We start from the raw sequence: 15,995 nt of genomic DNA, 5'->3' as shown, positions 1-15,995 counted from the left end.
TTCTTTTACTACAGAGCAACCTCTTAGAGTCCTCCGAGCCTTCCAGACCCAACAAAATAAAGCCCTCGCTTTGGGATTTCAGGCACCCCGGCTGGCAAGCCGAGGCAGGAAGCAGGAGGTCTGCCATCGGGGCACCGGCAAACCTGCAGCCTCAGCCTCCCAGGCCCAGGGTCTGGCCCTGGCAAGTAGTCCAGTGCAGTGCTGGCCAACAGAGATAGGACGTGGGCCACAAACGCACGCTGCAGAGGAAACTTTAAATCTCGTGGTAGCTGCGTGACAAAAAAGAGAAGAAGAAACAGGTGAAATTAATTTCAACAATAAATTTTTATTCAATGCAGCCTTTCAGTCGATGTATGCAGTCCAAACAGTATTCGTTTCAACACGTAATAATAATTTTAGAAATGGAGACGTTTTCTATTCTTTGCCTTAGACGAAGTCTTTGATAGCCGGTGTCTGTTTTACACTTAGAACACCTCTCAGTTTGGCCAAGACAGACTTTCATACGTGGCTAGTGGCTCAGGGTCCCATGGGAGCAACTTCTAGCTCAGCTCACTGCTGACTTTGGGGAGCCCGGGGCTCAGTTTCCTCACCTTATGTGTTTCTTAAAGGCGCGGGCCCAGGCCTTTCCAGATGTGTTGTCCCAGACCCTGGAAGGCAGGGAGGGAGTCCTGGGACTTGCCCTACAGAACACAGTCCCTAGCGCTTCTGAGACGCACTCAAGGAGAGGGTTATTCCAGCTCTGGCACCTGTGATTTGACCATCCCCAGCCACGCGGGATTGGCCCACTGCCACGTCCCTTGAGCCACGGGGCACTCAGTGCTAGCTTCTCTGTCACAGGCCTGGCCCTGAGATGGGAGGGCCCAGGATCCACACCAAAGTACGCTGTCTGTCCTGGGTACCACGCAGACCGAGCGCCGGAACCTGGGGCTCCGGGCCAGCCGCTGTGGTGTGTGCAGGAATGCGCCAGAGGGGCCGTCCACCTGAACTGAGGCCATGCCCCTGGCCCCATGGAGAACGGCAAACCAACTGGACATCCCCCTCCCGCCTCCATGCCATGGGCTCACTGGGTCAGGCCCTCAGCGCTCCTTAAAATATTTCTTTCCTGCCCTGGGATTTTCTGGGACCCCCAGGCCCTGCTGCAGACCTTCACCTCCAGGGGAAGAGTCCCCTTTGTCCCCTACCAGCCTGCCTCCACTCCCCCCCCAACAAGGGGTCTGCCCAGGCCTTGGAGTCAGAGTTCTGCTTTTGCATTATAGAAGGAAAGCCAGCCTCCACACTAGGTCCTGAACCCAGTGCCCTGCATGCCCCCTGCCAGGCCAGCCCCCCATCTTCTAGGTCTCACTCTTCCCCACCTCCCTGGCCAGCCCGGCCACCTGAGCAAGGCTCCCAGAGCCCTTAGTACTCCTGAGTACTCTGGCCGGTTGATTTTATGTTGGGTGAGTGAGGATTTGATCCCCGTCTGACTCACGCATTAAACTCGGGTGAGGGAGGAGGTGGGGCGGGGTCCTCACACTCCTCCTCGTCCCCAGTATCCAGACTAGTGCACTGAACAAATGTTTGCTGAACGAAGAGATGAAGGAAAGAATGGACGGACACGGGCCTCCTCTGTCTGCTGTCAGGGGCCTTGCTGATCTCCGTTTTCTCTGTCCGGGTTTTCCCTCTATCTGTCGGCCGCCGACTCTGTAGGGAGCTCCCTTGAGCAGGACCCCTCGCTCTGTGAACCTCCCTGCCTCGCGCCTCCTCTCCGCGGTGCCTCCAGCCACGACTCTCCTCCGCGGGAATCTGTCAAGAACAGAGAGAGGCATGTAATTGAGTTGGGGCCGTCTCCATGGCTGCAGTCGTGGAGTAACTGAAGGATCAATCTGGAAAGACTATCTCGGTAATAATTGCGCCTTAATAGTTTCTGTGAGGCAGAGTGGGGCTTGGTGCGTGGTGGTCAGGACAACCCGGGGACCCTGGCAGGAAAAGGCCACCCGGAGGCCCCGGGATCCCTGGGCCGGGCTCTGGAGGGGCTTGGCCTTGGCCAGAAACAAGAGGGGAGGGGAAGCGGGGCGGGGGAGTCGGGGGCCAGGCCGGTCTCACCCCGACACACAGGCCTCCCAGAGGTGGCCCTGCCCCCTGCTCCTACCCGCTGTGGCCTGCTCCTGTTTATAATTTATGCTTATGATCGGAATTATCAGCAATAATGATAACATGATTATAATTGCCGAGCTGCTGGGCTCAATTGCAGCGCTGTTGGTAAATATTATGAGAGAGAGTAGCGTGAGGTCACTGCCTCCCAGAGCTTGAGAGACGGGGTGGGGGATGGGAGTGCCACAACGGGCGGCCCGGTCCCTCCCCCGCCCCCGGCCAAGCCCACCCCCCCTTCGCCAGAGAACTCGGTGCTGCTTGAGGATTCCTTCCTCCATTCACCCAACAACCCTCCCTGTTTAAATCTCACTGAAATCACTCCTGCTTTAGGCTCAACAGCAAGCATTCAGAAGCCCGTGGGGTGTGGGGGATGCCATCTGTCCCCCACCAACAGAGGGCACTCCAAGGTTGTGGCGTGACTTCCACCTGGGAGGTGAGGAGGCCTGAAGATCATCCTTCCACAGCCAAGTTGGTGTGACTGGTGACTCAGTCCCACAGGAACTCAGAGGTGGCCTGGGGGTCTTGGCGGGGGCCTACGGGGCCAGGCACAGAGTTCTTGGGGGACAGGGGTCGTTTCTGGCACCCAGAGCCCTTCCCTTCTGTTCTGGAGAAGCGAGTCTGGAGCCAGGGTGGGAACAAGGATGACAGCCTGCCTTGGACATAAAAAATGACCCCTTTGAGAGAGGCCACCAAGAATAACCCGAGGACGTGGGCGAGAGGTGGCCCGCACAGCCACCGGACGGCCCCGCCGTGAGCTGAGCCAGCTGTGTCCCCGTGGAACCAGGCCCTCCCTTGGCCTGCACCCTCCAGCTTCAGTCCCTGCTCTGTCCCGCTCTCAGTGTGCTCAAGTACATGTCCAGAAAGGGCTGGTGGTGCTGAGAGCCAGACGAAGGCCATGAGGAAGGGCAGCAATGCCCAAGCAGAAGGCCGAGGCTGTGAGGACGGGACAGCATCGTGGGCCGCCTGTGGCGAGGAGAGGCTCAGCACCCCCATTTATAGCTGGGGGCTCTGAGGCCCAGAAAATCTCCCCCAAGCTCACAGAGCAGCAAGTGGCAGGGCGGGATCTGCCCTGGGCCCACGTGCAGCGACTTCTGGGACAGGACCGAGCCCGCGGGCCCCCGGTCCCCGACTTGCTGAATTATTCGTAAGCCGGACATTCCCCCAGGGGTAAACATTCAGGAGGAGCGTTTCAAATCCACTTTCCTGCTCTGGAAAATAAATAAATGAGCAGAGAATGCCAGCGTACTCGGAGGCAGTGGGCCCCTGGGAAAGCTCACAGATGGCCTATTTCTGTCCCCTCACTCGGGGCCCCTGAATGGCAGGCCCAAGCCCCACGAGCTGAGCCAGCCAAGTGTGGGCCGGATTTCAGCCCTCATCTGTCCCCTGGAGACCAACCACCCAATTCCCCCCGGGGCCTGACCTACCGGGTCCCCCGAGGCTGCAGCCCGGGACCCCTTAAGAGCTCAGAAAGGAAGTGTCCTTCAAGTGACAGAGTGGGGACTGTCTTCTCCCCCAGGAGACTCTTTATGGCAGCTCAGGGAGTCAGGGGCTGCTGTGCAACCACAGGCAAGTCTCTTCCCCTCTCTGGGCTTTCGTTTTTTTCATTTTTAAACGAGAGGAGTTCTCAGACATCCTAATGAATTCCCCTCGGCTTCATCCTAAATGATGGCCATCCGAGCCAGAGCCAAAGAGAACCAAGCGATCAAGAGAAAGAGGTTGTTCAGCCTAATGGTTAAGAGTACAAGTTCCAGGGGCGCCCGGGTGGCTCAGTTGGTTGAGCGTCTGCCCTCAACTCAGGTCCTGATCCCCGGGCTCCTGGGATCGAGCCCCATATGGGGCTCCCTGCTCATCGGGGAACCTGCTTCTCCCTCTCCCTCTGGCCCTCCCCCCACCCTGCTTGTTCTCTCTCTTTCTCATTCGAATAAATAAATAAAAATATTTATTAAAAATAAAGAGAACCACACAAAACACACTTCTCGGGGCGCCTGGGTGGCACAGTGGTTAAGCTTCTGCCTTCGGCTCAGGGCGTGATCCTGGCATTCTGGGATCAGGCCCCACATCAGGCTCCTCCGCTGGAAGCCTGCTTCTTCCTCTCCCACTCCCCCTGCTTGTGTTCCCTCTCTCGCTGGCTGTCTCTATCTCTGTCGAATAAATAAATAAAATCTTAAAACACACACACACACACACACACACACACACACACACACACACACACACACACATACTTCTCTTCCTGCCTGGCCCCTGAATAGTTCACACCCAGGGCCCGGACCAGCTCTATAATTGCAGAATGAAAATGAGGTGCACATTGTTCAAAAAGCAGGAAAAATGTGTCTTTAAAGGTATTCAAATAAACTTTTTTCTTTCTCCCACGGTCTTCCAACAGATGATGCTTTCTTAACAATTTGCTACTTAATGTCATTCTAAGTAAAGAAAATTTCAAATTTAAAATGGCATCTTGCTATCTCATCTTTATCATTCTTCTTTACATTGCTCGAGGCCAGTTTAAGTTTTTATTTAAGTCATCTCTGCACCCAACGTGGGGCTTGAACTCATGACCCTGAGATCAAGAGTCATATGCTCTTCCGACTGAGTCAGCCAGGCGCCCCTGAATCCCGGTTTTAAACAAAGCGGGGAGAGCATTCCCTACATGGAATCACTGAATTTGCACAGTTTATATCACGCTTCGTACGTGACTACGCACAGGTGTACCTCGGAAACACTGCGGGCGGGGTCCCAGACCACCGCGATAAAGTGAACACTGCAATGGAGCGAGTATCGCAATAAAGCCAGTCAAATGACTTCTTTAGTTTCCTGGTGCAGAGAAAAGTTACATTTACTGGAGTCTATTAAGAGCAATAGCATGATGTCTCAAAAAATGGACATACTTAATTTTAAAATACTTTATTGCTAAAAAATGCTGAGCAACGTCTGAGCTTTCAGTGACTTGTAATCACCGATCACAGATCATCGTGACAAATAGAATAACAATGAAAAAGTTTGAAATATTGTGAGAATGACCAAAACGTGATGCAGAGACACGAGGTGAGTGAACGTTGTTGGAAAAAATGGCTCCGATAGACTTGTTCGAGGCCGGTTTGCCACAAACCTCCAATTTGTAAAAAACACTGTATCTGCAAAGTGCAACTAAATAAGGTATTTTGTTCTTTCTCCAACAGTGGGAAACAGTGCCCCAAACCCCCTCAACTCTATTTCAGGTTTTTTTGTGTTTTTTAAGATTTTATTTATTTATTTGAAAGCAACAGAGAGAGCATGAGCGGGGGGGGGGGGCGGGGGGAGCAGAGGGAGAGAGAGAAAGAATCTACAGCTGACTCCCCGCTGAGTGCAGAGTCCAATGTGGGGCTCTATCCCAAGACCCTGAGATCACGACCTGAGATCACGACCTGGGCCGAAACCAAGAGTTGCCCGCTTAACAGACTGAGCCACCCAGGTGCCCCCTTCTATTTCACTTTTGGACACACGCATTCAACCAGCTTCCTCCCTTGGATGCTTTCTGAGAACGTGACTGCCTGCCTTCTGCATTCAGAAGGAGCTTGAACAGAAAGTGGGGCTCTCAAGGCCATCCTCGACCCCTTGATGGGACACGCGTGCCTTTCACTTGCTTTGACATTAGTGCCCACCTGCAGGGCTGGCTCCACAGGAGTCTGCCATGATCCTGGGGGTCCAGCCCAGGCCTGCCTGGGGCCCCCACCCCACAGCCAGTCAAAGCCATCACCTCCAGCTGCTCTCCCTGAGTAATGTGCCCCAACTTCCATGTTAGCTGCCCCCCACTCCCCTAGCTCTTCATCCCACCCAGAGACCGGAGACCTCCCCCCCCCACCTGCTGCTCATGAGCTGTGCAACCTTGAGTACGCACCTCCCCTCTCTGAGCCTCCTTTTCTCTGGCGTGACAGGGGTGGTGCTGTGGACTGCCCAATCCGCTCCATGAGCTTGTCATCAGCCAGGTCGGGGGAGACGTGGTCCTTCTATCTTATCTACCTGTGTCACACTGGAGACATTTAAGGGAACTCTCAGTGTTCACGGTCACCCAGCCTGGCCCCCTTCTTGGGGGGGGGGGGCTGTTCGTGCCCAAGTGCATGGGTTTCCTACCCGTTTGGAGTTTCTGCTGACATAGCCGTATTTTCCGCACTGGCATTGTGCTTGTATTTGGGTCAGACCTATTTTAACTCCGCTGGGACCAGAGCTGAGCTGAGATGGCCTTCCGGGGCTGACACGGAGAAGTCCTGGTTGGTTCAGCCCGGCTGGGCTGCAGAGGGCCCGGGACGCAGCAGGGAGAGGGGGAGGGAGGAGGGAAGGGAGGCAACAAGGAGCAGAGAGCCTTGAGCCCCAAACCTGGGCCCATCTGGGGCCCCTTCACCCTCTCCCTTCCTGGGAGACCCCCGACACACACTCAGCTGGTGAGGAGGGGAGGGAGCCCTGGATGGAGCATCGGGGAACATACTTACATTCACCAACGTGCCGGTGTGACTTTCCGGCCTCGACTGCCCCAACTGGGTGATGACCGGCTGCTTTGGTGATGCTAACCGACTCGTCCGGTTTCTTCTATCCCTGCAGTTAAGAGGAGCCCTGACTTGGGGCACCTCTGTGGCTCAGTCGGTTAAGTGTCTTGATGCAGTGAACAGAGGCAGAAGAAAAATTATTACATTTCTTTACTACCTACAGCCCATTGACAAGTCCTTGAAACAGGCAGAGTGACATTCCTCTAGGGACTCAGCTGCCTCAATGTTAATACTTTGCTAAGGGCAAAAGGCAGTCCCAGCCTGACCCCCACCCCCACCCCCCCCGACCAGGATCCTGTAAGTCTACTTTAAGGTATAAAAATTCCTTTGGGGGACGCCTGGGTGGCTCAGTCGGTTAAGCGTCTGCCTTTGGCTCAGGTCATGATCCCGGGGTCCTGGGATCGAGCCCCACTTTGGGCTCCTTGTTTGGTGGGGAGTCTGCTTCTCCCTCTCTCTCTGCCTCTCCTCTGGCTTGTCCCCAACCCCTCTCTCAAATAAATAAATAAAATCTTTAAAAAAAATTCCTTTGGAAACTTCCTTTATCTCTAAATCCCCCCAAGATACGTGTTGGCAATCATGCCCCAAGCATAGGACCCACCAATACACATCTGAAGGGTCTCATGACTCAGGTTTTATTAGACCGTAATAAATGACCTTTTCCCAATAATAGGTAGCCCCCTCAAGGTCCTGGAAACCTTGCTTCCAGAATTCCTTAGAGACTTGCGCTATCCCTAACCCCCTCCCAACTTGAAAGTATATAATGGGCCACCCCTGGTGACCCCGGTGCAGCTCTTTCTGCCCACGGGTCCTGTCACCGTGCTTTAATAAAACCACCTTTTTGCACCAAAGACGCCTCAAGAATTCTTCCTTGGCCGTCAGCTTTGAACCCTAACGTCTTTCCTACGTCATGTCTGTCCTCGGCTCGGGTCATGATCTCAGGGTCCTGGGATCGAGTCCTGCATCGAGATCCCTGCTCAGTGGGGAGTCTGCTTCTCCCTCTACCTGCCACTCCCCCTGCTTGTGCTCGCACTCTCTCAAGTGAGGAAATAAAGCTTTTTAAAAAAATAAATAAAGAGGAGCCCTGATTGGTGTCCTGGTATAACCACCCACTAGCTGTGTGACTCCTGGGAAGTTACAAAACCTCTCTGTGCCTGACTGTCCCTGCTGCAAAATGGAGATAAAAATAGGAGCGATCTCATGAGGCTGTTGGGAGTGAGGTGACAGATGGTTCGTGAGAAGGGGCAGGGGGCCCCACCTGGCACGCGGTAACTGCTCGGCAAGAGTGGTGGTGGTGGCATTGCTCCCGTGGTGGTGGTGGCATTGCTCCCGTGACTGGTCGTCCAGCCAAAGTGCCCTCGCCTCCTGCCCCTCCTCAGCCCCAGCCTGAGGCACGGAGACCCGGGGCTCATTGACATTCTGACCACCGGGATCCTTACCCGGCCTGAGCAAACCTAACCCGCGTCTATCGCCAGATCTGGTAATTAATACCCTTGACGGTTTTTATTGGAATGAAGCAGGGCCTGCACATGACTCGCTTTTTAATTAATAACCAAGCTCTCTCCCCACTCTCCTCCCTCCCCCCTGCTGTCCTTGAGGACAGGCTGGGGTGAGGGGCCCCGAGTCACCCAGGCCAGTTCAGCCAGCTCCGGAGGGAGGGGTGAAGGGCAGAGCGCAGGGAGGCAGCCCTGTGGCCATTCCCCTGCATACACCCCGAACATTCTGTGTGCAGGACGGAAGAGCCGGCTTCAGGCAGGGCCAGGCCCAAGGGATGCCCCAGACCTGGGCCCCGATCTTGGGGAGCTTGCAGCCCAGGGTGGCCAGACCCACAGACACATCAACCCCAGAACAGGTGCTGGAGGAGGAGTGTCTGGAAAGCGGAGCCAGAAACAGCCCGCTTGGCCCAGAGGCACCAGGAAAGGTGCCTTTGAGTGGGAGCTGGAAGGATGACGTAGCTCTCCTGGGTGGAAAAGAGGAGACATCCGCTGTTCCAGGCAGCAGGAGCAGTCTGTGCAAATGCTCAGATCAGGGTGAGGCGGGAGCCCGGGGGAGCACGGGATGGGCGGGATCGGGCATGACAAGCCTGGAGCGCAAGATGGAAACTTTTATCCTGGGGGCAATGGGCAGCCTCAGCCGGTTATATAGAGAGGAGCGACAGGGTCAGATCTGCTACGTGGAACCAGCACTGGTGTCCACTTTGTGAAAGGGACTGGGGAGGTCCCGGGATGTTGACACCAGGTCCAGGCTGAGGCGCTAAAGCCTGAGCACCACACCAGGGGCCCCGCGGTCTGGACCGTCTCAGCCATGGTGCCTGGCAGCCTCTCTCCAACCCCAAGATTAACTCCTTGCTCCTGCTATTTTTTTAAGATTTATTTATTTAAGAGAGAGAGAGAACACAAGCAGGGAGGAGGAGCAGAGGGAGAGGGAGCAGGGAGCCCGATGTGGGGCTCGATCCCAGGACCCTGAGCTCATGACTTGAGCTGAAGGCAGACGCTTCACCGACGGAGTCACCCAGGCGCCTGCTCCTGCTATTTTTAACATAGCCACCTCGTTGCGATTCAAACGAGCATCTCCAATCTGGGCTCCTTTGCATAATTTCTCTCAATTAACATTTCCAAGTTGCCAAAGAAGACAGCACACACACAGCCCCGAGTGGGGACCCCCTCACTCTGGAGGGACCCAGGTTCCCGGAAGAGAAGCACACTCCCGTTGTTCCGTCCCCCTGTCCCCTCAGACAGGGACTGGAACGCCAGTGCGCTTGCTCGGGCCCTTGGCCTCTCTGGGTCTCAGCTTCCCCTTCCGTGAAATGAGGGGCCGGGTGGGGTGATCCCTAAGGAGAGTTGCTCACTCCTGGCTCCGAAACCACACATATAGTCTCCTTTCCTCCCGGCAAACGTGCGAGAGTAATGAGGATAATAAACCCACGTAACAGAGGAGGAAAAGGAGACCAGAGAAAAGGAGACCACGGAGGGGCAGGAGCTGGTGACCGAACCCCCCCCCCGTCCCCCTCATTGGGACGATCCTGAAGCATGTGGTCTGCAGCTTTCAGAGGGTCCCTAGCAAGACCGAACCCCCGAATTCACCTGCTTACTAATACATTCTTCACTGGCTTTCCTCCCTGTCCTCACAGACATCCGAAGTCACCTCCCGACCACTCGCCCCCAAATCCTTGGGGAATTCAAGTGAAGACAGCCAGAATTTCTCTTTCTCTGAGATCGACTCTGCCGGGAAGGAGAAGAGGCATTTTGGACGAGGTGGGAGAAGTAGCCCAAGGTGCAGTTGCAGAAGTCACGGGGAAGAGGGGGTGTCTGCAGCTGTAAAGGTTGAGACACCCCAGAAGGAAGGATCTGTAGAAAATCCTTCCATATATTCAGTTGTCTGGACAGCACCTCATTTCAAAGAGGATTGGAACCCACTTTTACCCACACATCCATAACCCTCATGACAGTTGGGGTCACCCTGTGCCTTATGAAGTGACATCCATCCCATTGTAGGGGCTTGGTCCTTAAGGTCATGGGTTCAGCCTCCCTCTGCCCGAACAAAAGCTACCCTCTGGTCTCTGCTGAGTGCAGGAGAGTAAGTTTCATGGCCTGGGTTTTTAGCTTTTTCTTATTGGTTTGTAAGAGTTCTTTACATATGACAGACCACAACTCTTTGTCAGTTATGCGCTCTGCAAATCTTTTCCCAAACTAAGATTTATCTTTCATTTTGTTTTTAATATTAATGTTTAAATTTGTTATTTATTAGAAGTTTTAGATTTTTAATTTAGTCACACTTGTCAATATTTTTCTTTAACATTTATGCTTGCTGCATTTTGTTTCAGAAAAACTTTCTATGACTAATTTCTTTTGGGGGCCTCCAATAGCCATTCTACTCTTCTTCCTTTGTAACGGCATTTCAGTTTTTTAGCTAGATGTATTGCCAATCCGGCTAAAAGATTACATTTCCTAGTCTCCTTTCCAGCTTGGTGTGGCCATTTGGCTGACATCTGGCCAATGAAATGTGAATGAAAATGTTTTGTGGGACTTGTAGGACACGTCCCTCCTTACCTTCCTCATTCTGCCATCCGGAAGGCAGATGTGGGCACCTTGCTGGGGCTTAGTCGGTAGAGCATACGACTCTTGATCTCAGGGTCGTGGTTCAAGCCTCATGTTGGCCGTGGAGCCTATTTAATTAAAAAAAAAAAAAGAAAGAAAGAAAAAATTTAGAAGGCAAACGTGATGGTTGGAGCTCCAGCAGTCATCTTGAATGTTGAGGTAATCTCAATATGGAAGCAACATGCTAAGGATGGCAAAGCATAGGGTTAGAAGCTTCATTCTTTTTTTGGGAGGGAGAGAGAGTGCATGCATGCACGAGTAGGGGGAAAGGGGCAGGGGGAGATGGAGAGAGAATCACAGGGAGCCCCACATGAGGCTCCATCCCACAACCCTGAGATCATGACCTGAGCCAACATCAAGAGTCAGATGCTTAACCAACTGAGCCACCCAGGTGCCTCAGAAGCCTCATTCTTGATATCACTGTGAATCAGTCACATTTCTGGTTTTATTTGGTTTTGTTTTATTGCCTACCCCTAGCGTGATTGTACCTGAGATAGAGATGGTCATAAATAAGAGAGTTTACAGGAGCCACTATGGCTCTGGGTTTTTCCAATCGAATACACTTCCCTATCCTACATTTTCTTTTTTAAAAGTTTACAACTTTACTTTTCCCACATAGTTCTTTAATTCATCAGGAGCCGGATTTTGCTTATGTGGGAGGTGGAAATCTAATTTTATTCTTTTTCCATATGGACAGCTAATTGTCCTAGCATCATTTATCAAACAGTCCAAAACAAAATATAAGGTGTTTTGGAAGAAATCGAGTACAAGTTGCTCCAGATCTTTATAGATAATGTTGTACAATAAACGCAATTTTTTTTTCTCTCACTTACGAATAAATGCAAATTTTAAAAACACTTAGATAAATGGAGAGTCATACCATGCTCACGGATGGAAAGGTAATTCCCGGGGGGCCTGGGTGGCTCAGTCGGTGAAGCGTCGGACTCTTGATCTGAGCTCAGGTCTTGATCTCAGGGTGGTCAGATCGAGCCCTGTGTTGGGCTCCGTGCTGGGTGTGGAGCCTAGTCAGAAAAGAAAAGATAAGATAATTCCTTCCTGAATTAATCTATAAATTCAATGCCATCCTACTCAAATCCTGATGTGGGTTTTTCAAGTTTTACGTGCAAAGATAAAATAAAAGAAAAACAAGCTAGGAAGTCAAGGGAAATAGGACAGGAAAATTAGATGCTGGCCAGAGGTGAGGGCTTGTGAGTTTGTCAGAGGCGGGGCCGCACATTTCCCTTTGAAATTTTTGGCAACCAGTACACAGGGAAACACAATCCATTTTTATCTAAAGGATAAAAAAAAAAAAAAAAAAAAGCACCTCGTTACCAGGTAAACACAATTGTTCCTGGGAGCAGTGGAGGCACTGGGGAGGGGGGTGCCAGCTAAGGGGCACAAGGATTTCTTTAGGGGGTCATAAAAATGTTCTAGAAACCTAGCGATGATGGTTGCACAATTCCGTGAATCCACGAAAAGCCATCGAATTGCGCACTTTAAGTGGGTGAGTTGTATGGCACGCGAATTAGATCGCAAGAAAGCTGTTAAAAAAATAAATAAAAGGGGAACAAAGAAGAACTCACAGTAAAGGCATCGTAGCTGTGTGGGTGTGAGCCATGCGGCTCGCTGGCAGAGCCTCGGGGATAAACTGGCTCCCAACCAGGCCTCGGGAACGCGGTGGGGTGATTCGCTGACATGAGTTGTTACCTAAAAGTCTGTAAAAGGCTGGAGTGTTTCCAAGCGTCGTGACCCCGGTGGGAGGGTCTGATGGAGATAATGAATGGGCCGGCCAGATCTGGTGCAGGCCCTGGGAAAGCCATATCCTCTGCCGTGGCAGAATGCTTCCTTTTTTTGTTTAAAAAAAATGTTTTTTAATTGAGGTATTACATCCAGGAAAGTATATAAATCGTCTGTGTGCAGCATATTGAATTTTAAAAACTGAACACTTCCACGTGACCAGCACCCAAGGGAAGAAATGGAATATACCAGACCCCCAGAAGTCTCCTTATCCCTCCAGCTAGTCGTTAGCTGGGAGGAAGACGACCCTGAGTTCGATTACTGTTGTCTGGTTTATTCCTTATCCACATGGAACCCTCCAGTATGTGCTGTTTTATCTGGCATCTTTCTTTCTTTCTTTTTTTTTTTTAGATTTTATTTATTTATTTGTCAGAGAGAGAGCACGAGCAGGGGGAGCAGCAGGCAGAGGGAGAGGGAGGAGCAGGCTTCCCGCTGAGCAAGGAGCCTGATGCAGGACTCAATCCCAGGACCTTGAGATCATGACCTGAGCCGAAGGCAGATGCTTAACCGACTGAGCCACCCAGGAGCTCCGTGGCAACTTTCATTTTAATGGAACAGTACTTTAAAAAGAAAAAACCTGTCACCCAGTTACTTAAAAAAATAAAATAAAATAAAATGAAAAAAAAGAAGAAGAAGAAAAAAAGAAAAAACCTGTCTATTACTTTTCTGTTCTTTACAGCTGGGGGCGAGGGGTGGGAAGGAGGTGAGACAGGCCTGAAGGATGGACATTCCAGGGCATCCTGGTGACAGGGCGGAAAGTGCTGGACAGGGTGTCCCACTGGCTGGCCTCAGCCGTGAGCCCACATGCAAACCAATGTAGGTGACCCCGAAGATGATCCCCGTTTGGGACAAACTCTACAGGAGTCCAGCGCTCCTTGACCCTCTGCCCGTTGGGGCGATCCTTGCACATATCTCTGCAGGGGGCAATGTGACTAGCGCTCCCTGGAGTTGTGCAATACGGTGGCCCAGGTGTCACGCTGTCTTCTGGAGAGTGGGACTGGACCATTCAGGAAATCGGGGTGTAGGGGCAGCCTGATGGAAAGCGGGGCCGGGGGCGGGCCTGTCCTGCCCTCCCTCCTGCCGTCTGTCTGCACTCCAGCCTCCGGTCCGACCAGTGTCCCACCAGAGGGTGGCAGCATGGGCAGGACATCCTGCCCAGTATCCCCTCCAGGGTGGTGGAGGCAGACTCTGCCCTGACTCCAAAGACGTGGGTGTCAGAGACCACAGATTCCGAGACACGCAGGTCTTTACACAAAGCCCAGGTGGAATGAGGGTCTAGGCAGCCTGGGCTTGGGTGCCACAGGCACAGAGGGGCCAGTGAGCCTCTTGGAATGAGGTTTGTGTTGGGGTGGAACGCAGTCGTGAAAGGCAGGGAGATTTACGGGGCAGCTTGAAGGGCATCTGCAGGGACAGCGAGGGGATGGGGCCCCACCCCCAGCCTCCTGGGGGGCCCTGGGAGCCCTGGAAGCAGAGGGTGAGAGAGAGCCAGGACCCAGCCACGTGGCCTGGGTTTGCCACACCTCCCGCCACTCACTAGCCGCGTGACCCGGAGCAAACGCTCACCTCCCTGGGTCTCATCTGCTCAGCTGTTAAACGGGATTGACGGACAACCCTAGGACCCTGATGACACGGGCTGGGGAGGGAGGGGTGGTGAGAACCGAACGGCTGGATGATTAAGGAGAAAGAATCGCGGGGAACGAGCATTTTAAACCGAGAAAATCAAAAGTCAGCAAAGACTTAACCTGGAGAATTTTTTTTTTTTTTTTAAGTCACGAAAACTATTTCAGGTGAAAAGAAATACAAGACGGGGACCAACACGATGGCGACTGTAAAATAGAAACATGGGCGCTAAATTTCATCAAAGTCAAAATCAGCGAACACGAAGTTAAAATTTAAAACCAGGGAGTCGGAGTGAAGAGTTACCCTGAACAAAGGACACAAGTTAAGAGGTTTAAAATAACGGTAAAACAAAGTGACAAAGTGAATGCGGTTTAAGGTGGAAGATCAAAGCCTGGAGTCTGAGATTAAAAGATTAAACATGTGAGCCTCAAGATGTAAGAATTTAAGACGATCCAGACCACCACCCAGGGGACGACCTGAGATTTTTCCAGCGGACAGAACACCGAGAATGAAGATACTCATGTTTATCTTCTAAACAAATGTGTACTCTATTATTTATTTATTTATTTATTTATTTATTTATTTATTTATTTGGGGGGGAGGGGCAAAAGGAGAGGGAGAGAGAATCCCAAGCAGGTTCCACACACCCAGCACGGAGCCCGACGCGGGGCTCCATCTCAGGACTCCGAGATGACGATCTGAGCCAAACACGAGAGTCGGACACTTAATTGACTGAGCCACCCCGGCGCCCCTCCCCCCAGCAACTATTTATTGAGTGTCTACTATGTTCCAGGCACTGGGCTAAGAGGGGTGGGAGTGAGCTCATCACGGGGCCTGGCCGTGGACAGAGACAGGTGTTAGACAAGTTCCCTCCGAGGACGTCCCTTCAGACTGTGGTGTGCACGTGAGGGGGTGGGGGGAAGGCAGGGGAAGGAAGGGGTGTGTGTGTGTGTGGTCACTTGGGATGACTCCTCTGAGGGTGTGGGGCCTGAGCCAGGATCTAAGAGCCGAGCCAAGGGAGGGCTACCCCTCGGGGGATACGAAGGACAGAAAGTGATGAACGTACTGAAGTCCAGGGTCGCACACCCGGTGAGGGGCAAATGAAGATGCCCCTGGTAAATTTCAGGCTCGAGGCCTCTGGGAAATTGGAGGCAAAGTTGTCTGTGTGGGTCAGAGGGCAGGTGGCCACTGCAGCCAGGAGAGGGAGGCTGTAAGGGGCGTCTAAACGGGTCTTGGGGCAGCCCTGGAGACGGCAGTTCCTTCCCGCAGCTGGTTCGCTTGAGGGTAAGGGCAGAAAGCTTTGCTCATGGTTCCAGAGAAGATTCTAGAACTGTTTCCTGATTATTTGCCCCGTCCCATGTTGCCTCCCAAATCTACTCTGGACCCCACACTTCAGTCTTAAGCCACTCATGGGGAGTAGGAGAGGGACCAGGGTGGGAAGTGGTGACAGAGCTTAGGGCAGAGACTCCAGGCTTAAGAGGCAGCTCCATGGATAGGGGCAGAGCCTGGAGTCAGGAGGGCAAATCAGCCCTAGGTCCTGCAGGGACGGGGCGGGGAGCATCTTGATGGGAGGAGGGAGACTTTAAGTCCTGGCCTGGATACCCCCTACTCTCTCAGACGGACTCATAAAGAGGCCAGACACACATCTGTGAGGCCACGGGGGCAGAGAATTCTAGGACCAGGAGCTGAGACATCTGGGTCCCCATTTGGTTCTGGCTTGTGATCCTGGCCCTGGGCCTTCTGTGCTCTGGGCCTCTGCGGCCCCTGCCCGCTGCGGATGGGGCTTGGGAGGGCCGAGGGTGACACCTGGTGGCGAGCAGGCAGCATCACAGGT

The 15,995-nt window shown here is 52.8% G+C and overlaps 2 long non-coding RNA genes across 2 annotated transcripts; one reads left to right on the top strand and one right to left on the bottom strand.

Annotated features, from left to right (window-relative positions):
* Positions 1-305: 305 nt before the first annotated feature.
* On the bottom strand, positions 306-6,898 carry LOC123784726 (uncharacterized). Its single transcript, XR_006777542.2, has 4 exons — positions 6,597-6,898; positions 6,241-6,397; positions 6,008-6,139; positions 306-1,782 (listed from the first exon to the last, which is right to left on the bottom strand). It is a non-coding gene; the product is annotated as an uncharacterized LOC123784726 (long non-coding RNA).
* A 1,394-nt stretch (positions 6,899-8,292) lies between these two features.
* LOC148110478 (uncharacterized) lies at positions 8,293-13,171 on the top strand. The gene is made up of 3 exons (XR_015726969.1): positions 8,293-8,677; positions 9,778-9,901; positions 12,893-13,171. It is a non-coding gene; the product is annotated as an uncharacterized LOC148110478 (long non-coding RNA).
* The last annotated feature ends 2,824 nt before the right edge of the window (positions 13,172-15,995 follow it).

Source organism: Ursus americanus, chromosome 2 (assembly GCF_024610735.1).
Source record: "Ursus americanus isolate L20-20 chromosome 2, mUrsAme1.1.p, whole genome shotgun sequence".
Taxonomy (NCBI): domain Eukaryota; kingdom Metazoa; phylum Chordata; class Mammalia; order Carnivora; family Ursidae; genus Ursus; species Ursus americanus.
This window is presented reverse-complemented; position numbering and strand designations above follow the sequence as displayed.